Source organism: Anabrus simplex, chromosome 2, assembly GCF_040414725.1.
Source record: "Anabrus simplex isolate iqAnaSimp1 chromosome 2, ASM4041472v1, whole genome shotgun sequence".
Classification (NCBI taxonomy): domain Eukaryota; kingdom Metazoa; phylum Arthropoda; class Insecta; order Orthoptera; family Tettigoniidae; genus Anabrus; species Anabrus simplex.
Window position 1 is genome coordinate 962,501,561 of NC_090266.1, and position 23,442 is coordinate 962,525,002.

Genomic DNA, 23,442 nt, shown 5'->3' on the forward strand with positions numbered 1-23,442 from the left:
CAACTGGGGAGGATGACCAGTACCTCGCCCAGGCTGCCTCACCTGCTATGCTGAACAGGGGCCTTGCGGGGGATGGGAAGATTGGAAGGGATAGACAAGGAAGAGGGAAGGAAGCGGCCGTGACCTGAAGTTAGGTACCATCCCGGCATTTGCCTGGAGGAGAAGTGGGAAACCACGGAAAACCACTTCGAGGATGGCTGAGGTGGGAATCGAACCCACCTCTACTCAGTTGACCTCCTGAGGCTGAGCGGACCCCATTCCAGCCCTCGTACCACTTTTCAAATTTCGTGGCAGAGCCGGGAAGCGAACCCGGGCCTCCGGGGGTGGCAGCTAATTACATTAACTACTACACCACAGAGGCGGACCATCGTAAATTTAAAAAGAGAAAACAAGAATTGTGTACGCACGTTCAATCCAGAAACTTACAGTAAAACCGTTTGGCTCGAGTTCACCTACATGTAATTAGGGTGAGTAGAATTGAAATTTACTTAATACATTGTGTTAACTGCATGGTTACTAGTTGCATGCCTCAGTGGAGATTCCAGGATACGCCACTGAATACAACACTGTACGAAAAGAGTAAAAGAAATGAACTAATTAACTACGTTGTATCTGATATTTACATCCGATTTATATAACTTTAACTTAGTAAGTCATTATACTTTTGTGGATGGTTTTACGTTACAGTACATATAGGCCTACTGTTCATTTGAAGGCCCATTCCTCATGCAATAGCATCGTATAAGAATATACAAATTTCTGACGGAGGTCACTGAGATCCAGTGCAAGCACTTACCGGAAAACTCAAAGAATATCCAAGCAAGTAAGCATGCAATAATACGTGACTACTACGATCGTGATTTTAGCCACGGGACCTTCAATTTTACCTGGAATCCGAACCACAGAGACGTGGATTTTACTCTGATATCCCACATACATCGATCGAGATTCAAATTGCCGTCGCTTTGGTGATAAGCCGTTGAAAGTATCACCTGGCTATCACGCCCCGCGAAAAAGTTTGCAATCTGAATTTCCTTATGACATTACGGATACAAATGTGAAAAAACAGTGTATTCTTAGGGTTCTCCTAAGGATTCTGGAGTCCGCATTCTCCAAACAATTCGTGATTTATATGGTCTTCAGTGTTTCGTAACAATCCACGTATTTCCGACGAATTTCCACCACTTCACCTAGATCGAAGTGCTACAAACTGTACAGGACAATAAATGATCTGGCTGTACTGAAACAAGCATTTTCCTTCTACGGCAAAAGTAAACTACTATTATTATTATTATTATTATTATTATTATTATTATTATTGTACCGGGATGTACACCCCAACGCCGCGCATTTAAATCTAGCGCCTAAAAGAACTCCTCTACTGGAGAAACCGTGAAATTGAAACTAGACCAACTTATAAATTTACTCAGAAGATATCACCACAGAAATCTGAAGTAATTTTGTTAGTGTGAAGTTTTCTGAACTGACTGTATTTCTACTTGTTTTGTTTGCCATTCATCAAGAAGTTTGGACTTTCTTCCATAGATGTCACTAAAAAAACCATGATCATGCACCCTGGTGCGAAGTGAAAGAATTTTTTATTTAAAGAAGTTTTGTATTCATAAGTTTTTTTACTAATTGATGTTCATTTATTTTTGGGTTGGCAATATTTATCTTTTCTTTCCGCCAGGTTTGAATCTAGCCAATCCCTAATTTCTGTAATTAATTTTCTTCCAATCACACTCTTCTTCTTCGATTCTGAGAGTTACTTTTGTAATCTACCAATAAAATTCTGTGGGTGTGTCATGATTATTCAGGAATGATCTCGAACTTTCCCCGAGGGTTTATCAACTGCGGATTTTCTCGTCTCTTGGCCGATTGATCGTCATCTTACTGAGTGTATGTGTCAAGCAGGAGGCGGGAGGCCTCTTCGTCAGCTGCTAGAACTTCTATAAGGTAATGACCACATAACATCTTTCTTTCTTGCTAGGTCCGCAATTTAACCCGAGGGAAAGATCCGAAATCGTTAACCATGTAACCTTCTTTTCTAAAAATGTAACTTTCTGTCGGCTAATGTGATTAATTCATAAAATCTCCAACTGTAAATCGGGGATAGGGAGTGCTGTACCCTCTCGAGCTCCCCTTCATCTTGGTTTGAGGTGCCACGTTTTGTTTTTTGCAAAGTATTAAAGTGATTTCCATGTGTGCTACCTCAGTAGTTTGGGAATAGCCCCTGTTTCATCGGCCTAGTGCCCTTTAGGTTTTAAGAATTCATATCTAGGAGTGCAAGTACACACCTCCATTCAATTTGTGTTTCGGGCCATTTACTTAACCTGTTCTTTTCCGCAAAGGCCCAATAGGTTGGGTACTAGATACCCCTGTTTCAAATTTGTAAGTTGTTCCTTGATGGCGAGTGTTTGTAATTTTCTGATATTGCCTTGAATAGGCTTTGAAAACTGAGAGCACGTCAGCTCTTTTCAAGTGTTGTAAAAGTGCCTCTGGGAGGCTTGATATTGTAAGTTGGGAGCAAGTGCTCCATGTATGGAGGGATTTCTGCCCTTGACTAAATTTGTGCTCTTTTGTAAATTTGAGCTAGGAGCTCAAGATTTGTAAAGCGAGGGGCTTGAATCCCGGATTTTTAAACTGTCACTAAATTTTGAATTTTCTTGTCTTGTCTAAAATTTGTCATTGTACCTGACGTTTCATTGTTATGAAAATTTGCTAAGGTTGAATTTAAGAAAATATAACCTTCAGTTTAAGTTTTAAATTATTTTCTTGACATTGGCCCGGCACCTTCTCTCACCTCCGCGGTCCACGAATACCCCGGAACAACTGGTAGCAGAGCGTGGTTGAATGGGTCTCAATTAAGCCCCTTATGACGGCTAAACATAAGATTCGATTTGTACTCAACAATTTTCTCAGTCACTGGATTTTTTTCTATTTCCTAAATGTGTAAACTTCTGTCGTCGTGTCCGGCCCTCGCGAAGTCCTCCATCCCGGCTACTTCCGCAAGAAGGAATTGATTTACGAATTACTTATTAGAAATGTTCAATCTGGAGGCACGGTTGCGGCAGATACCACCAAGCTTAAGGAATCCCTTGAATTACCTATTTGTATCCCCACCTTGGGAGAGAAGGAAATTGATGAGGCTCTCTCCACTATCACTGACAACACTACTGAGCTAGCATCCGTACTTAGTTGTTCTGAAGTGAGTGATCCTTCTGCTAACCAACTTAAAAGAGTACAGGCCAGACTGTTTCACTTTTACAATAAAGTTAGGGACCTATTGTCTCTCAAGTTAAAAGACCACCATGCTAAGGAGGCTAGTAACCTGGTTGAACACCTTTCTGAAATGTCTAATAAAGTTCTTCAATTGTTGACTGGGGCAGCTACCCCCAAAACCGACCAAGCCACTGTTCTAAACATCGTAAGTGAGGAGGATTCTTCCTAAGGCGTAGAAAGCAGAAAATCTGTGGCAACTCAACAAACTTCTGCCCCATTAGGAAATGAGCCTGACCGTCGTACATCAATTCCACACTTCTTTTTAAATAATGCTGGGTCTGAGACTTCTCAACCTTCTAGGCAGTTCCCTACTATATCACCTGGGTTCAGTAGTTTGCCTCATCCTTTGGATATGTTGCTTAGGGGAATTTCGAAATTTTCTATTAATTCCACTAACGAGGTTATTTCATTATTAAGATTCTTAGTTGAATTCCACGATCACGCTCTAGTGTTTTCTCTCTCTCCTTCTCAAATCCTTCAAATTATTTACCCTTACTCCATAGGTGTCCTCTCGGACAAAATAGTCAGAGCCATAGCCGAACAATCTTCTCCACGTACATCTGCTGGCTAACTTCATTCCGGCTCGAACAATGCCATCATTAATTCAAAGGTACTATTACAGAGTACAGCGACTGGATGAAAATCTCGCCGTCTTCATCCAGGACATTAAGTTCTACACCAGGGTATTCGCCCTTCATTTCCCTGAAGATCAAAGCGTGCAGACCATTGTGGAAGGCATTTTCCCACCCTATAGGTCATATCTCAGTTTTGCGTCGCGTCCTCAAACTTTCGCACAATTAGGGGCTATGGCGGTCTCAGCTGAAGGACTTAGGTATCCCGACACCTTAGGAGTCGCTAAGGAGCCACCTTCATCTTCTAATAGTTTACGGCCTTCACCTCGCCGAACTTTCACCACCCGTAAATGCTATGCGTGCGGGTCTACGGAACATCTCCGTAACAAGTACCCAGTAATAAAATCGAGCGGGACAAAGAATGGAGCAGGGTCATCACAAGGATGCTTTAAATGTGGCTCGTTTTCGCATATCGCCAAGAATTGCCCTAACGCCAATAGCAACCCCTCCTGTTCAACTTCTGGTGCAACCTCCGCGAACTCTAATAATAGGAAATGACTAGTGTCATCGGCTGAGTCGGAGTGTTCATCTTTTCCAGCCTCAACCCCTGTTAAACACACCGAAAGCTCGGAACGGGGTAGAAGTCCTTCTAATCCCGCATATAAATGCCCTAAAGAATGCCTCAGAATTTCGGCGGAGCCTCCGCAGTTGTACCTTTTCTCAACACTGAGTTGAATAGTGAACCCGTTACCGCTCTATTAGACTCGGGGAATGTTTGTTCCATTATTTCGGCTGAATGGTACTCAAAATTAAAGTCTGTCTGTAAACTTTCTGATTATTGTTCGACTTTAGTTCAATGAGTTTCGGCTAATTCTTCTCCATTAGAAATTTTAGGTTTCCTATTTGCCAAAATTCGTATTTCTAAATTCACCTGGAAAGTTAAACGGTTTGTGGCTAAGCACTTGTCTTGCCCCATAATATTAGGAGCAGACTTCATGTCTCATACAGGTCTAGTGCTCGACATTCAGAGCAAGTCGTGCACCTTCAAATTTGCTAGTAACTGTAAAATTCCTTTGCTTAAGAGTAGTTCTGCATCATGTTCATCTGTTTCGCCAACCCAGGATGAGATGATGTTAGACCTTAGACATCTACCTGAGGAGCAGGGTGATAGTATTCGTCAATTGTGTCAGTCGTTTCCTGATGTATTTTTCGATAATCTTGGTGTACTGACCTTATTGAATACCCGATTGAGGTTACTGATTCGATCCCGGTCAGATTTCCACCTTATAGGCTATCTCCTCCTAAAATGAAGGCCCTCAAGGAGATCATCGATCAGATGTTAAAGGATGGTATTATTCGACACTCTAAGTCGGCGTATTCATCGCCTATTTTCCTGGTTCCGAAATCCCAAGGTGGCTTGAGGCCTGTGATTGACTACAGGGCTTTAAATAGGAAGGTGGTCTTACAATCTGTGCCTCTTTCCGACCATCACTCTTGTTTTTCATGGTTCCGGAAAGCTAAGTTCTTCACCATCTTAGACCTTAATCAGGCGTACAATCGGGTCCTTCTAGCCGAAGAATCAAAACATCTAACAGCTTTTGCCACGGATTGGAACTTGTATGAGTACAACCGCGTGCCTTTCGGGCTCCCCAGGGGGGCAGCTGTGCTAACGAGACTGCTAGATAGGGCATTCTCCGACATCAAATTCGAATATTTGTACCATTATCTTGATGATGTCGTATTTTCTGAGACCCTTGAAGAACACTTTGATCATCTAGAAGAGGTCCTTAATAGCCTTCGTAAGGCAGGGTTAACTGTGAAGTTATCTAAGGTAGGTTTTGCTAAGCCCTCCATGTCATTCCTAGGGCATATTGTGTCGCCCGATGGTGTTTCTATTGATCATTCTAGAACACAGGCCATCCGTGATTTCAAACCTCCTAAGGACATCAAAGGTATTGCCAGATTCATAGGCATGGTGAATTTCTTCAGGAAATTTATTCCTAACTTCGCTAACAGAGCGGCGCCCTTGAACTTACTTCGTAGGAAAGGCGTCAAATTCGAGTGGGGGCCGTCTCAACAAGCCGCTTTTGAAGATCTGAAATTAGCTCGTTGTAATGCCCCGGTTCTTGCGATGCCTGATTTCTCGAAGAAATTCATCGTTCAAACCGTCGCCTCGTCGTCAGCGGTGGCCGCTGTGCTTCTTCAAGAAACTGAACTCGGAAGGCGAACCATCGCCTATGCATCTAGGACACTATCGGCTCAAGAAGCCAAGTATTCTATCTATGAACTTGAGGGTTTGGCAGTCTTATTTGCATTAGAGAAGTTCCGCCTCTATCTGGAACACGTCAAGTTCGACCTGGAAACAGATAACCAAGCCTTAAGTTGGGTCTTAGCTAGGCCGCGTCGTACTAGTCGTATAGCCGGATGGGCCATCATTTTTTTTCTATTTGCTTTACGTAGCACCGACACAGATAGGTTTTATAGCGACGATGGGACAGGAAAGGGCTATGAGTGGGAAGGAAGCGGCCGTGGCCTAAATTAAGGTACAGCCCCAGCATTTGCCTGGTGTGAAAATGGGAAACCACGGAAAACCATTTTCAGGGCTGCCGACAGTGGGGTTCGAACCTACTATCTCCCGAATACTGGATACTGACCGCACTTGCGACTGCAGCTAGAAATAAAGATTAGCTGTCTTATAAGATATACAGGAAACCCACTCAAATAGCACACACAACAGACAGCAATTCCAATCCCCCGACCACATACAAATTAACAGGACTGAACGCAATGATACACAGAGCTATAACCAAACCAATGAGCAAAGCAGAGTTTAAAAAATGAAACAAATCGCGGTTGAAAACAACTATCTTACCAATACATCGGCTATTAAAAAACAACGAAAAACTAAAACTCTCACCCCTACAATAAATATGTAATTATTAATTTCGTGAATAAAAACAGGTACAAAGAATATAAAAACGCACTTAAACACAACAGACACACAGCCTTCTACGAACAAATATATGACAACGCCCACAACTTCACAGATATCAGCACGGATCTCCAAGTATTACACCTCGAAAAAACTAAAACATCTCTTTACGTAAAGGAGTTAACTGAAATTCGCATCGCGAAGATGCTAACCAGAATAATCACCTAAGAGGTTCACCACTCTTGACCCTACTTAATTAAATAAGTCTGCATTAAGTGAAATACAACATTTCAAACTCCATTAAAATTGTATAATTTATGAATTCGATAATACGCATTAAACGGCCCCTAAAATATTTCTACAACTGTCTAAAATACGACGGCAATAATAATAATAATAATAATAATAATAATAATAATAATAATGACAGCAATTGCGGCTGCACTTGGGCCGATAACGTCACCAGAGCATGACGTAGCAAAAAACCTCAACGAACACATGCACCTAAAATACTTCCCAATCTCCACTATACAAATTAAATCACGTATCACATTTGAAAATTTCTTTTTACAATTTGCTTTACGTCGCACCGACACGATAAGTGTTATGATGACGACGGGACAGGAAAGGGCTAGGAGTGGTAAGGAAACGGCAATAATTGCCTGGTGTGAAAATGGGAAACCATAGAAAACCATCTTCAGGGCTGCCGACAATGTGGTTCGAACCCACTATCCCCCGGATACAAGCTCATAACTTCGCACCACTAACCGCACAGCCAACTCGCCCAGTGCACAATTATTAAATCACCGTTAAAATCGTACAATATCCTTTAATTCACCACTGCTCATTAAGCATCCCTTAAATCAATCAAAACAATTTAAAATAGACAATAATAATAATAGTACAGGGGAACACCTTTCCCGGCTATTTAAACTGTGCGCCTTCTCCATTATCGCCATGTCTGACAGTGATTAGGAACGTTTCAGTCTTTCTGAAACTTTCTTCTACGATGGTTAGATGGCTCTGGCATCTATTTTACAGCGATCTGGTGGGCTAAGTCCCAGTTCATCCCCAGAGAAAATTAATTTGTTATAGTTGGTAAATAATTTTCTGTTTTTTTAGGTGCCGTAGTTGTCAACACTTCACCTGGTTCCTCCTCTACGATAATTGGCCTAACACATGCCTGTAACTAAGTTCTTTAACCAATCAGTACTCAGCTTAGTGAATGGAAATTTAGCCTATCGGCGCTCTGGATTCTAATATAGTCTAGAACTTCCCCCTGCGGACCTACTTAAGGAGAGTGCCGACTTGTCTGATTTACTCCGGTGATTGAATACGTGACTTGACGAAGGTTAGAGGGTCAGGAGTCAGGGGCTGGCCGGCTTGAGGAAGATCCAGCGCTAACAGGTAATGGCAGAATTTGCCTAAATATGTGATTGTGCCGGCGTGTGTTCTGAGTGGAAGATTTCAGCGGTTTTTCTTAAAATATAATATATACTCCTTTCATTCTTCGCTGAAGTGTAGGGCCTTCTACACAAGTCTTCGGAATCCATTTGTATTCCCTACTGCGAAAATATTTAATGTAAGGGAACACGAGTGGTGACCCTCGGAACTCTCTCCCCTTCTACTTTTGAAGTGAGTGACTGAAGTTTTATTTAGCCTCTAAATTTTTGAAATGTGCCTCGGCCTTTAAACGTTCCCCTTTTAGTCACCCTTTTTAATACGGGATTAGCCTCTTTGTCATTGGACCTTAAGCCCATTAGGATCTTGTCTTTCCCGAAAGTTCTTTTAAGGAGCGCTGGTGTTTCACCTACTTTCCTTTTGTTACTGGCCTACAGTTGCTGTAACCTTTTCTTTCTTTTCATTCTTAAGGCCTATTAGGATGGGTAATATGCCCCTGTATATTCATTAGGGTTTTGCTGGTAACCATGTCTACATTTAGATTCCCATGGAGAACAGTATTTCCCCGTTTGTGAAATGTTGTAATTGATAAGCCCACCATGGGGCAACCTGTGTAGGAACAAGATGAAGTGGGGTCACCCAATTGGTTATTAGTGGAACTGGGAATATAACATGTGACACTTCGCTTTATTGGGGATAGCCTCTGTGTATATGAAGCTCAGACTCTATAATGTTGTAGGCCTATCTGTTAGGAGCAAATAATGCTCTTTCATATGTAGGCTAAGGACTGGGAGTTTCTCCCAATTAAACTTGTACCTGATCAGGGACTTCTAAGTCCAATGTATTGTTGGAGCTGACGAGCTCCTTTTGTAATGTGAATATTCTCAATTAATTTTTCAACTGCTTCTTGTTAAAACAATAAATTACTCTATCTGGATTTTAAGAGAGGAAAGAAATAAAATTTCCAATTTTTATTACAGTAAACTGTTACTCTAAATGGTCCCCTGTCCAGCCATTCACTCCACGCGCTTCCTTACCTCTGCGTTCCACTATAAATCCCTGTAATAATAGTAATTTTCTTCTTCTTCCACCGCTTTTCCCACACCTGTGGGGTCGCGGGTGCGAACTGTCGCAGAAGAGAATATGCCCTGTTTTACGGCCGGCTGCCCTTCCTGGCGCCAACCTTATATGAAAAGGTTGTAATCACTATTGCGCGTTTCTGTGGTGGTTGGTAGACTAGTGTGTTAATATGAAGAGGAAAGTGTTGGAACAAACACAAACATTTTCATTCTTAAGGCCTATTAGAATGGGCAATATGCCCCTGTATATTCATTAGGGTTTTGCAGATAACCATGCCTACATTTAGATTCCTTTGGAGAAGAGTATTTCCCCGTTTGTGAAATGTTGTAATTGATAAGCCCGCCATGGGGCAACCTGTGTAGGAATACGATGAAGTGGGGTCACTCAATTGGTTACTAGTGTAATTGAGAATGTAACAAGTGGCACTTCGCTTTACTGGGGATAGCCCCTGTATATATGGAGCTCAGAATCTACAATGTTGTAGGCCTACCTGTTCGGAGCAAACGCTCGTTCATACGTAGGGTAATGACTGGGAGTTTCTCCCAATTAAACTTGTACCTGATCAAGGACTTCTAAGTCCAATGTATTGTTGGAGCTGAAAAGATCCTTTTAAAATGTGAATATTCTCAAGTAGTTTTTCAACTGCTTCTTGTTAAATCAATAAATTACTCTATCTGGATTTTAAGGGAGGAAAGAAATAAAATTCTCAAACAAAAACACCCAGTCCCCGAGCCAGAAGAATTATTCCAACATGATTAAAATCCCCGACCCGGCCAGGAATCGAACCCGGGACCCTCTGAACCGAAGGCCGCAACGCTGACCATTCAGCCAATGAGTAGGACTCTATAATAATAATAATAATAATAATAATAATAATAAGAATAATAATAATAATAAGCTACAATTACAACTTTGGGAAGACCCATGACGTCACCTAAACACGGAAACTTTATGTACAGGAAAATTTAGTGTTCAAGCCAGCTTGTGCAACGCGAGGCGTCGCACTCTAGGGTAGACCAGTGAGAGAGAAGAACCTCATAAGGAGTACTCTGTTAATACAGGGAGTGAAATTTAAACATCGTAGCGGAGTACAGGAGCACAGTGAAGCGCTGACAGCGATCGCAGTGCCCGCAATGGCGAGCCTACGTAGTCGACTCAAAGAAGCGGCATGATTACGCCTATAGAAGTTAAACGATACTGAACTCACCAGTCATATATACATGCGCAAGACAAATAAATTAATTAAGCAAACAAATAAACTAGTAAATGAAACTGAACTCTCCAGTATTTAGAGATGACGAAAGTGATCTTGAGCTGCGATGCAAGCTTTACATCTTGAAATGAGATTTCAAAACACACTTTGCTGTCCATGAACACTGATAGAACGCACAGTGTTCCTAATTTCGATTTGTAATTCTTCTGCAAATTCCTGTAAACTTTTTTTTTAGATTTACCCATAGATAAAAGTCACAAGTGCGTAAATAAAGCGAACGAGGGGCCCATAGGTCTTTACTGATGATCTGATCATCATCGAACCATCACATAGATCTACGCACCGTATGTGCCGTCACACCGGAAATAGCCGTGCCTTTTTTTCTTCTTCAGTCAGTTCAGCAAAAAATGGTTCTAGAATATGTTGACTATAACGGTCGGAAGTAATGGTGTCCTGAACAAACATCGGACCGATAATTCATCGGGCGTTAATAGCGGACCAGTGACAGAGAAGAAACACATGGGGAGTACTTCATTAACATAAGTTCTATGAGGAATACCTCATTAATATAAGTTATAACATTTCAACAAATATTATCGGAAGAGTGGACACAGAATTTAACACAAACGGGTTTACAATTCTCAATAATATTTAAAAATTCGTAAGTTTATATAAATAAAATAAGGAACAGAGATGTAATGAAATAGTTCTTGAAGGAACATCATCAGATTCTAAGTATGTCGGTCTATTTGTATCTTTTTCTTCTTCAGGTATAATCTGTTAATATTTGCTTCCTTTTCCATGTATTTTCTAAATTGTATTTATTCATAAATTAATTTCGACAGACTGATGAACTAACAGTTATAAAAGAAAGACTTACAAGTAAGAGGTATGGTGTGGTGGCTAATAGGTATCTACAAGGGTCAAAGAGAGAAACATGAAGAGAGTTCTCGTTTGTTATATGGAGAAATCATGGAAGAGGCACATCTGTTGAGAGTATGTAGGGAGACAGACTCACTTAGTTTGGAATACCTGACTAGTGATTCCCAAGCAAAAAGAGAGTTAGTCGTTCGGTAGAAAAAACTGACAATATGGAGAATGGGTATAAACATTTATTATGCTTAATTATAATATTCAATGTAATAATAGACAAACTATCTGAAAAAAAATGCATGTAAAGAATGCTATTTTGATTACAGTAAATTATTACACTCTCCCCCATTTTCAGGTGATCAGGAACAAAGAGAGTGACTGCCCTAAATGCAGATCAGTATTGATTGATTGACTGGGAGTATTCTATTCTAAAATTTATTAAATTTTGTGTAGTTTCAAAATGTATACAAGTGTGAAAATTACACCTTTAAAAAATGACTTCTGGCATATAGTAAAAAGAATACTAAACTGAGATAAAAGCAAAACCTTCCTCAGAAAAAGAAACGTCCAAGTTGATAAATAGCATATGAAAAACACTAAAATCCATAGCCTACAAATGTTGAAGTTACAAAATCATTAAACGAATGTTTTAAGTTAAGCCATTTCTGTCCCAACCAATACAAAACCATTATTCTGGAACACTTGTCTTTAATTATTGTGAAAACAAAATTTAACAAAACAAACCATTATTTGGAGGCTTTTCTGTGTTAGAATTGTCAAAATTCCTGATGTACGAATTTTAATCTAAAAAATAAATTTGGCAATGTAATCGAAGTATTACAGAGACCTAGAGAGATACCTTCATTATCTCAACATTTAAATTATGATGGATTAGTATGAGGATATACAAAAGCTTGCTTGTAGTTTTAAGTGATTTTTGATTTCATGATCCGAGTTGCGGGACCTTCAGTATAGTGAGGAATTCAAAGCAGAGGGACGTGACTTCATTTTTTTACATCCCATATGCATTGGCCAGGATTTGAATCAAGGGTGCCTTGACGAGAAGCCACTGAAGATGCTATTGTGCCTTCCTACGAGAATATACAGAAAGATATAAAACATTCTTTGACAGTTGACCAACCAGATGACATTCTAGCGGATATCCCTAAAACCAACACAAAGGAACATAGTTTGCTTGAAAATGAGTTTTCTGGTACACTCAAGTATGGTTTTGTTGGCCTTAAATAAAAATGAATGCCTTTAGGACTAATCTAAAGGAAAATAAAGTCAGTAAAGGAGTCGAGGACAGTTACATTAAATGAAAGAAATTTTATAAATACAAAATCTGTTTATTTTACCAACAACAATCTTACAAAAGACATACAAATAAACTCCAAATGTACAGAATTAGAGAAAAATGTCAAAGTCGGCACAGTAATAAAAACGATCTTGTATACAATGACTACGTTTACTTTTCAGCATCATAAAACTAATACATAAAGAGAACAATTATATGCAATATCTTTAATGTTAACCCAATACTGTTTGACATGCTGGTAGGTCAGCAATATGTAACAATAACAATATGATTTATGCAAACTGAATGACTATTCACTCTTATCTATCAAGATTAAATTATAAGCACACTCCCACATACAACACAAACACAGTAATCTTTAATTATCTTATTCATAACTTTTACACCCCAAAAACATGATACTGCAATATTACCATATTAAATACAACTTCCAACTGAACACATGGATGCTTTCCAAAACATGTTGAAAATGTCCAAATCTGAACAAAATTGAATAATAAAGCTATTTGTTAACCAGCTGCCCAGGTACCAGTTTCTAGGCATAATTTACATTAACCTGCAGAACGAATTTTCTTAAAACTGTACCTTTATCACGTAACAAGTAAATCAAAATGTACAACAAAGTTAAGTATTTCAATTCAATTGATTCATTTCCTTTATGAACAAATAAAGCAAATGAAAAACCCAAAGTTAAAATAACTGAGAATCTCTGACAATTTTTGTCTACATCATTTTTGGAATATGTGAAGATGATCTTGCCTTAGCCTATTAATGGAAAATTGTCAGCATAAATGATCTCACCCTCAATCGCATTTTTCAGTGCACTTCTTTGATAATGAAAATTGCACGTTATCTTTTACATCTACAGTTCTAGCAGAATCCATACAATAACTTTATGGTTTGACTCCTGATCCATGAAGGCCTACTGCATCAGTATTGCACCATTCTAGGTTGTACAAATATATTTTCCCTCTAGTGACCTCATTTTAAATTTTTCTGTGAAGACACTTGCTTTACACATTGGTCTCATTGGGAGAAAATCATACTTATCTCCAAGCATTAAAAAAACTTCCTTCTGATTGTGTTTATGTGCATACTTAAACAATCATTTTAAAGCCCTCTTACTTGTCCAAAATCACCACTTAATGCTTTTCCTCATCATACAACTTCCCAGAGATATTCTCTTTGTCTTCTTCTAAGAGCTGGATACTTATTAAAACATTCATGTTTCTGAAAAGCTTCATGCATAACAGCATTTTTAAAAAAACATGTCCATCTACTTTGTGTATTTCTGATAATGCATAAAAAGTTCATCTCCATCAACTGATATTTACTATAGAAATTATCACAAGAGCCACATTTCATTATTTCTAAGCTTTCAAATAATTTATATTTTCCATCCTTACTCTCTTGTGTTACAGGAAGTCCATAATGACAGATTTCCTAAAAGATCAAGAGGTATTTTCTAGTGCTACGACATAGATGTTGTGAATTCAACAACCCTACCCACAAAAGAAATATGATCTCCAGGAGGAAGTTATTTATAGACATTCAGTGATGCACGTTTAATGAAGTGAGGTGATGAGAGTTTGATAAGCACTATGGCGGATTCCTGTAAACAGACAATCGATTAACTAACACTCTTAGTTTTACTGGAATAATAATCAAAGACAACTGCAAGAAAAGTTAACACCACAGGGTAATTAAAACACTCAATAATAATAATAATTATTATTATTATTATTATTATTGAATTTTTAGTATATATGCACTAACTTGACCAATCAAAGAATAACTTTCATTTCTCATAGGATTTGTAAAAATACACATTTAAATTTACTCATTTGTGCACAATATTTCCATATTATCTGGAACTCACTGATCCTGTTGGTATAATTTAGCTTTCACTACATTAAAACAGACAGTATGACAAAAAAAAAAAAGATCAACCTCACCATGGAAAACAGGAGATCATTACTGTGGTAGGAATGTCTTTTATCGAGCCTACTTATTGGATAGATCATTCAGCACTATCTATACAAACTACACATCAAATGTTTGCGATACATTGCTGAAATGATGACAAAGCATGAACATAGTCTAGAAAAGGGAAGGATATAAATAGGTAAAATAGCATCTATTATAAAGACAAATTAATGCAATATCAATCAATTTACAATGTATTTCTATTTTGCATTTACAGGGCAGAAGTAAATTTAGAGGAAACTTCCATAATATCACATGTAGGTAACTTTACTTTCCTACAGCTCATCATTAAAATCACAAAATTAATAATAATGTTATTTGTTTTACGTCACACTAACTACTCTTTTACGGTTTTCGGAGACGCCGAGGTGCCGGAATTTAGTCCTGCAGGAGTTCTTTTACGTGCCAGTAAATCTACCGACACGAGGCTGACGTATTTGAGAACCTTCAAATACCACCGGACTGAGCCGAGATCGAACCTGCCAAGTTGGGGTGAGAAGGCCAGCGCCTTAACCATCTGAGCCACTCAGCCCGGCTAATCACAAAATTATTTGGACACGTATCAAATACTTTGAATAGAAAATTGTGATTCGTCAACTAAACATCTGAACTGAATTAAAACAGGGGAAAGCCCAATAACCAAACAGATTTTATAAATTCCCTGAATACGAGACTAAAATCATTAGACATGTAAAATACCGAACTACTGTACAGTGCGAGCCTCAGTCGAGTTGCAGGTTATTCCCTGTGCCTTGTTTGTACCAGAGGTTCATGCAATAGCTGCCTACCCCAGTGATATCATGATCTTCAATAGTCTGCAATAAGCTTATATACAGCACGATTGCTTCGTGTACAGCAGTAACTGATTGGTTTCGTGCATTTCATGTCTTCTGAATTAAATGTTGAACAGTGTGCTTTCATGTAGGCTACCTACTGTAGATTTTAAAATGAAACTCGCACCAAAATTTTGAAGATTCATGAGGCTGAGTTGCAGAGAGTGAAGTGGAATACTGCATGCCACTAAGCTTGTCTATAGGCTGAGGGAGAGCATGTTCAACACTTACTGAAATAGGATTAGATTTATTGTTTTTCTCTCTATTTTTCAATCTGATTATCCATTCATTGAAGTTGATGGGTTTTCTACAGGCATGCGGGAATGGTGTAATGGAAACCACGCTCTCGTTTAACCAACACAAGACATGAGAGCAAACAAATACAAAGTGATTCATGATTCTTTGCTACCTGTTTAACACCACACAAAGATAGGTATGTTTTTGGTTATGACAGGAAAAGCCTAGGGCTAGAAAGAGTTTGAGGTCTCAATTAAGGTACAGCCTAAGCATTTGCTTGGAGAAAAGATGAGAAACCACAGAAAATCATCTTCAGGGCTGCCAACAGTGCCGTTAAAACCTACTGCTTCCCAAATGTAAACAAAAACTTACAACATCCATAGCACACAGCCAAGTTGCTTCGTCAACTTCATTTGAAGGGAAAACAGATATGTTGCTAATCAAAATGTTCAGAAACAGGCACCTAAATTAATAATGAATCAATAATGAGAAATTTGTTACAATGCCTTTTACATTGCCTAACCAAAGAGCATTACTGTATTATATATCCAAATTCAGTCAATACATTTAATTTAATTTATTGATTGCTACAGGACTTTAATCCCAATTACAGCAGCATTCTTTGTGATACAATGTGAAATTACAAATAATTATTAGTTAATATTACCTAGACTAACTTAATTAAATCGCTTGCTCGTTCTTTAAATAATTCACTCACATTAGGCCATTTATCAGCTTTAGCTTTGAGGTGTTGAAAATAACTAAGTTCTTTACTCACTTTATCACTGTGTACTCTCGATAAATGACTTTCATTCGCGAAGACTTCATGGCTTCATTACTATTCTCCGGACCACCTTTTGAGCAGACTAAAGCGGAAGTGACGTCATTGTCTCATCACACTCGCCGTGGTTGCCAAAAAACCCGGCACGCGATTCAAAGTTGTACTCAACCACTATAATACAGAACAGCTCACGGATTGAACCTCGAATGAATTTAAAATAATTAATACATTAACGTATGCGTGTTAAAATCCCATACAGTTTTTTAACGGCTTACAACTTTAAACAATTAATTTACTGAATTAGATTTTAAATGTGAAAACCTACAATCTGTTTTCCAGTCAATGGCCGGGTCAGGGATGGAATAAATAAAGCCCCATCTTGCGGCGAGGACAGGAATTGAGCCGGCTGCCGAAGCCTGTTTCACTCCTCTGGGGCAATGATTAATGACTGACAGATGAAATTAAATGATACTAGAGAGTGATGCTGGAATGAAAGATGACAGGGAAAACCGGAGTACCCGGAGAAAACCTGTCCCGCCTTCATTTTGTCCAGCACAAATCTCACATGGAGTGACCGGGATTTGAACCACGGAACCCAGCGTTGAAAGGCCGACGCGCTGCCACCTGAGCCATGGAGGCTTTCACAATTTTAATGTACTAACTACAATTTCACAGTACAATTTCAATAAAATTAGCTATTACAAATATATTTTTATAAAAATATTATTTTTCTTCTTCTTAACCGTTTACCCTCCAGGGTTGGCTTTTCCCTCGGACTCAGCGAGGGATCTCACCTCTACCGCCTCAAGGACAGTGTTCTGGAGTTTCAGACTTTGGGTCGGGGATACAACTGGGGAGAATGACCAGTACCTCGCCCAGGCGGCCTCTCCTGCTATGCTGAACAGGGGCCTTGTGGAGAGATGGAAAGATTGGATGGGACAGACAAGGAAGAGGGAAGGAAGCGGCCATGGTCTTAAGTGAGGTACCATCCCGGCATTTGCCTGGAGGAGAAGTGGGAAACCCCGGAAAACCACTTCGAGGATGGCTGAGGTGGGAATCGAACCCACCTCTACTCAGTTGACCTCCCGAGGCTGGGTGGAACCCGTTACAGCCCTCGTACCATTTTTCAAATTTCGTGGCAGAGCCGGGAATCGAACCCGGACCTCCGGGGGTGGCAGCTAATCATGCTAACCACTACACCACAGAGGCGGACTATAAAAGTATTATGACATATTATTATTATTATTATTATTATTATTATTATTATTATTATTATTATTATCATCATCAATATACAGTGTGTGTATATATATATATATATACAATATTTTATTATTTATTATTCACTATTATTATCTAAATATATGGCCTGACTTCTGATTGAAATCAGTTGCTACTCACGAGCGATTTATGAAAAAGGGAGAGAAGTAAGGATTGTATATGGGCCTACTTGTACTGGAATTAACTTGGAACTGACTGATGAAGTTGGGGATCCAGGCAAAAACCTGTCCCACCTCCGCTTTGTCCAGTACAATTTCAATAAATTAGTTATTACAAATATATTTTTATAGAAATATTATTACATATTATTATTATTATTATTATTATATTATTATTATCATGCAGGAGGTTTCAGCGTTAGCTTACCTTGTGCCGCAGTAATTAATTTGTGTCACTATCGAGTGGCTGCACACCCAAGTCAGAATCAGAACCGGGGTCAGCACACGAGGTAAACAAATCCCGCCGTCAATACTATTCGCTCGGAAATGCTTATAAACAGACAGAATCATATTTCTCTCGCCGGAAGTAAAAATCTTGCGTTTCTTCTTCAACTGATAACAGTCTGGTGAATTTTTGTTCGGATCCATCGCACAATAATATCCAATAACGAGTAAGAAGAAACCTACAAACGTACAAGAGACTACAAGAATTATGAATTAGCACACAATACGCACATGCACTGTTTTTGTAAAAGCGAAGCACATGTGTTCAGGACATCCGCTGAGTGAGTAAGTATGGCAGCTCCGCATTGACTGCACCATTGCCAAAACTCGCTCTGAGTAGCGCACCCCTCTTGGCCCCTCACCTACTGTGTGACAACACCAAAAGCGCTGCCCCTGTCGCCCGCGCCATCCCCTGGTCTATACACTCACTTCCGCTTTAGTCTGCTCAAAAGGTGGTCCGGAGAATAGTTAATGTTTTATCGCACACCAAGACAATGTGTAAACTGCACATTTTGCGGTGATGCAATAAAACCGAATTTTAAATACTCAGTTGAGTAATGATGACACTTCTTTTTTGAATCCATTGTGCATGAACTTCTACACTTCAAAACAAACGCACAAAAACAGAAAAGACACCCACAAAAATTGATGGTGAGGCACACAAAGACTAGTTAAGATTGAAGACGAATGTAGGTCAATGGCAAGTGTGTTGTGATGGCAGGAGGGGGAGGGGGTTGTGTCACCAGTCGGCCGCGCTTAGCAACAACAATTGGGGACTGTGGAGAGGGGTGAGTGAAGTGAACTCGCCGGCTGAGAATAGCCAATGACTCGTGCTACCCGGCAACTTCTACTGTACAGTACTATATTAATTTTTTCCCCCTTTGAATACTCATCACCCCCCACTTACTTATTGCCCCCCTGACAACCCGTATCGCCCACTTGGGGGCAATCGCCCCCGGGTTGGGAACCACTGTTCTAAACTACTTATTGCTCCCCTGACAACCCGTATCGCCCACTTGGGGGCAATCGCCCCCAGGTTGGGAACCACTGTTCTAAACTCTCCATTTGTGGATATTGAGATGTTCTTTTAAAATGTAAGTAATTCAAGTATTTCTTTCGCACACTTTCAAGTTGATACACATGCATTTTGCACCCAGGACTCCACACCACACTCACGCATTCCAGTTTTGGCCTGACCACGGTGTTGTACAAATTAATACACATTTCTATATTTTAAATTGGCTTTACATTTCTTATCATAAATCCTAAAGTTCTACATGTTTCAGCGACCACCTTCTGTACCTGAGGAGTGGTCAGCTCCCGATCTAATAATAGTCCGAGGTCTTTCCAGTCTGTTACAGCTCTCAGGTCATCGCACCCTAATTTGTAAGCATACGAGGGTGGGTACTTTACTTCGGGTGAACGACATGGACACCCATTTGTGAATGTTTAGATACAATTTATTTTCTATCATCCAGTCCTTTATGTTATTTCTAACAGGACCGGGCGAGTTGGCCGTGCGCGTAGAGGCGCGCGGCTGTGAGCTTGCATCCGGGAGATAGTAGGTTCGAATCCCACTATCGGCAGCCCTGAAGATGGTTTTCCGTGGTTTCCCATTTTCACACCAGGCAAATGCTGGGGCTGTACCTTAATTAAGGCCACGGCCGCTTCCTTCCAATTCCTAGGCCTTTCCTATCCCATCGTCGCCATAAGACCTATCTGTGTCGGTGCGACGTAAAGCCCCTAGCAAAAAAATTTCTAACAGGAGATGTTCATAGTTGCTAATGGTTAAAATGGCTTTGAATACTTTTAAGTCATCAGCATATAGCAGGCAATCAGAGTAATTCATCCGATCAGGTAGATCATTGATAAATGCGAGAAATATTAATGCAGAATAATTAATTCGATCAGGTAGATCGTTGATAAATGTGAGAAATATTAACGGGCCCAAACTAGACCCTTTAATTACTTCTGATGTTACCACGTATTCTTTAGAATACATAAGTAGGAAGAGAAAAACATAACAATGAATGAGAGAACCCTAACTCATTTAATTTATTTAAAAGCATCTCATGATTAATTTTGTCAAAAAGTTGTCTCAAAATCCATGAATATAACATCCATCTGATCGCTGCTCTCTAGAGCTGTGGATACTGACTGCGTGAAATTAACCAAATTTGTAACTGTAGATTTTCAAAAGAAATCCATGCTTTTTTCTGATATTAAAAGTCTTACGTGATTCGATATTCTAAAATATAGCACAAATTCAAATATCTTCATCACTGCTGACAATATGGATACAGGCCTGTAATTAGCAAAGGGTCTCCTGATTTAAATACTGGGAACCCTCTCAACACTTTCCATAAGAATGGTAATTTTAACACCTTGAAAATGAAATTGTAAATGAAGGGAATTTAAGATGTTCCATTCAACCTTTAATTACATAAGTTGGAATTTGATCTGGCCTAGCAAATGACTTTGGTTTAAGTTTCATCGCCGTTTCACCCTCTTGTATGGTTCTAGCGCTGATGTGTAAACAGTTTGTATTAGCACATGGATTGCATGGCAAACATATCGCACTGTGTCTGGAGCACATACAGAACAGAAGAAATGTGCAAATCCTTCTGCTACAAACTGATCATTATCTAATATTTTATCCCCATATTTGAATGCATTGCAATTACCATTATTTTTAATATAAGCCCAAAAATATTCTTTGTTACACCTATATTTCATTTGTCAAATATGCATTTTGAACATCGTGAAAACTAATGCAACAGTATAATGAATATATCAGGCTTACTGTTACCTAATACTAGAATAGGAAGAAATTTGTCTTTTGTAATAATGTGTTCTAGCCTATTTATGTTCTAAAATTTCCTGAATTGTATTTCTTTCTGTAATTATCTTCTACTTCATATCTTGGATGAACATTTATTTACTATTTATTTTACACTCCACTGACACAGACAGGTCTTATGGTGATGATGGAATAGGAAAGGGCTACGACTGGGAAGGAACCAACCGGGACCTTAATAAGGTACAGCCACAGTACAGCCTAGTTTGAAAATGGGAAACCATCGAAAACCATCTTCAGGGCTGCCAACATTAGAGTACAAACTCACAATCTCCCAAATTCAAGACGACAGCCACGTGACCCAAACCGTGTAGCCACTCGCTCAGTACTTGGATGAACATTAAGAAATAAAAATATAGATACGTATGTAACACCTTTGTAATTTTAAAAAAATAATAAAAACTTACAGGTTTAGGATAATCCTCAATAAATTCCCTTCAATATTAAGGCAAAGTGGAAGTACTACCACGAATACCAATCTGAAATTACAAAACATCCATTATTAAAAAAAGTGATTCATTCTGAATAAAGTAAGCACAAATATTCAATATGAAACAACTTACCTTTACTCATAAGCTGAATAACACACACGCAGAAGATGCATTAATAGAACATGAACTGGTTATCCAGCTACTACAAACATATAATGTAAATTGAAGAAGGCAATCCCAACAAAGATGTAGTAGCAGAGTGGAGTAGTAGTTTCTACTCTAGTCCTGTTGATGATGATGCTAATAACTGTCATTGCCCAGGCAATGATTTTCATCAGCAACTCATACATATTATTGACAGACATACGTAGATTTGTGTACTTGTAGAATGCCTACCGATTTTCATTACTGTTTTTTTTTTTTGCTAGTTGTTTTACGTCGCACCGACACAGATAGGTCTTACGGCGACGATGGGACAGGAAAGGGCTAGGAGTGGGAAGGAAGCGGCCATGGCCTTAATTAAGGTACAGCCCCAGCATTTGCCTGGTGTGAAAATGGGAAACCACGGAAAACCATTTTCAGGGCTGCCGACAGTGGGATTCGAACCTACTATCTCCCGAATACTGGATACTGGCCGCACTTAAGCAACTGCAGCTATTGAGCTCGGTTCATTACTGTTTAATGGGTAGAGATTTCGCTGAGTGAACACAGATTTTCAAAACCGACTTTCAACCTATTAGGTCGTGTTACGTACATTTAGTACGTGTTGAAGAGATGGGTTTGGATCCCACTGGTGTCTGGTTGGCAATTTTTGTTCTGTACTTAACATCTCGTCAACACGTACTAAACGTACGTAACACGACCTAATAGGTTGAAAGTCGGTTTCGATTACAATGCAGTCGTGAAAATTCAATATTCAACACAGATTTTATTATACAGATGACCCTAGATTTATATTTCGGGTTAACCACCTTGGATTTTTATCCTTATATAATATCCCAGATCATTAACCATGATCCCAATTATTTTGACTGCTATCATGCATCAATATTTCCAATACTATATTCTAAACTACGCTCGACAACATGGTAAAAAAATAAACATATAAATATTTTTGAAATGTCCCCATTATCATGGTTTCAAAAATTCATCCTAATTATCTGAGTTGAGGGGATACGTAATATAGTGTGGCCATTGACACTGTCGACTACCACTGACCATGTTGGTAGTATATAGACTAGCAAAAACTGATAACAGGAAACTGGAGAAAATCCCTGAAGGAATTGACAGAGAGACAGTAGTATTATATCTACACATTTTATACCGATATGAATCTTCTTCTTAGCCATTATCTACCTACTGCTGACAGTAGGCATCCATCTATTAATGTCCAGTCTGTTCAATCTTGAGCCTGGTACCACTATGTACCTGCTCCCTCCTTTACATCACCCCAATCTCTTCTGTGGTCTTCCTATGCACTTCCTGTATTCCCATGGTCTCCAGTGAACAATCCTAAGGGTCCATCTATTGAGATCTTGTCTAGCCACGTGTCCCACCCACTGCCATTTCAAACTAGCAATTTTCTCCAAGACATCTGTTACGGTACCTGCATTCTTCGTATTTCCTCCAATCAAATTTTATCCCAAAGACTGAAACCCAGCATTTGTCCTTCCATAGCACATCATACATGTCATGACTTTAAAGCATTTGCCTTTGTCAGGATCATAATTTTTAGGCTGTAAGTTGTAACTGGTAAGATGCATGAATTGTACAACCAAGATCTTCATACTTACTGGGATATTCACATTGCTCAGTATGAATCTACGTTTTCTAAACACTGCCCAACTCGCTTCTATTCTTCAAGGGAATTATGCAATATGGCTGTTCTTTCCCAGCTGGATTTTATGATCAAGGTAGATGTA

At 39.2% G+C, this 23,442-nt stretch overlaps 1 protein-coding gene across 2 annotated transcripts in view; it reads right to left on the reverse strand.

Moving 5' to 3' along the window:
• The window catches only part of LOC136864578 (obg-like ATPase 1), a 481,779-nt gene that overhangs the window by 442,576 nt on the left and 15,761 nt on the right, over positions 1-23,442 (reverse strand). Inside the window, exon 2 of one of the 2 annotated variants that reach the window (XM_067141761.2) lies at positions 21,497-21,568. The exons of the other annotated variant lie outside the window; for it this stretch is intronic. The gene's annotated coding sequence lies outside the window, so the exon portion shown is untranslated. The remainder of the gene's footprint in view (positions 1-21,496; positions 21,569-23,442) is intronic. 2 annotated transcript variants of the gene reach the window in all.